Source organism: Poecilia latipinna, unplaced genomic scaffold (genome assembly GCF_001443285.1).
Source record: "Poecilia latipinna isolate Pla-1442-1.1 unplaced genomic scaffold, P_latipinna-1.0 Scaffold10591, whole genome shotgun sequence".
Taxonomy (NCBI): Eukaryota; Metazoa; Chordata; class Actinopteri; order Cyprinodontiformes; family Poeciliidae; genus Poecilia; species Poecilia latipinna.
The window spans coordinates 1-716 of record NW_015123207.1 but is presented as its reverse complement, the minus strand read 5'-3'; the positions used below and the strand labels follow the sequence as shown (position 1 = coordinate 716).

Genomic DNA, 716 nt, shown 5'->3' with positions numbered 1-716 from the left:
CGGGAATGGAACACGGGCTGCGGCGGTGCGAGCTCCGAATCCTGACCACTAGACCATCAGGAACCTTGTTTCTTGACAGAAGCTATCAAGACAATTTGAAGATCAATAAAAAGAATGCTTTGAAGACGTGATGAAAACAATGAAGCAGTTAACATAAACATGAATTTCCCTGACCGGGAATCGAACCCGGGCCGCGGCGGTGAGAGCGCCGAATCCTGACCACTAGACCATCAGGGACCTTGTTTCTCGACAGAAGCTATCAAGACAATTTGACGATCAATAAAAAGAATGCTTTGATGATTTGATGAAAACAATGAAGCAGTTAACATAAACATGCCTTTCCCTGACCGGGAATTGAACCCGGGCTGTGGCGGTGAAAGCGCCAAATCCTGACCACTAGACCATCAGGGACCACATTTTGTGAAAGAAGCTATCAAGAGAACTTTGATGATCAATACCAAGAGTGCTTTGAAGATGTGATGAAAACAATCATGCAGTTGAAAGTGAATGTGCCGTTCCTTGACCGGGAATCCAACCTGGGCTGCGGCAAAAATACCGAAACCTCACCACTAGACCATCAGGGACCACATTTTGTGAAAGAAGCTATCAAGAGAACTTTGATGATCAATACCAAGAGTGCCTTTAAGATGGGATTCCGTCTGTGGCAAGTGGTCTGCTGGCTGTCATCCAGGGAACTGACACTGAAATGGTGAACT

The 716-nt window shown here is 45.9% G+C and overlaps 2 non-coding genes across 2 annotated transcripts; both read right to left on the bottom strand.

The window, feature by feature from the left end:
- Window positions 1–165: 165 nt before the first annotated feature.
- On the bottom strand, window positions 166–237 carry trnae-cuc (transfer RNA glutamic acid (anticodon CUC)). Its single transcript has one exon. It is a non-coding gene; the product is annotated as a tRNA-Glu (tRNA).
- Window positions 238–339: 102 nt separating this feature from the next.
- On the bottom strand, window positions 340–411 carry trnae-uuc (transfer RNA glutamic acid (anticodon UUC)). Its single transcript has one exon. It is a non-coding gene; the product is annotated as a tRNA-Glu (tRNA).
- Window positions 412–716: the final 305 nt, after the last annotated feature.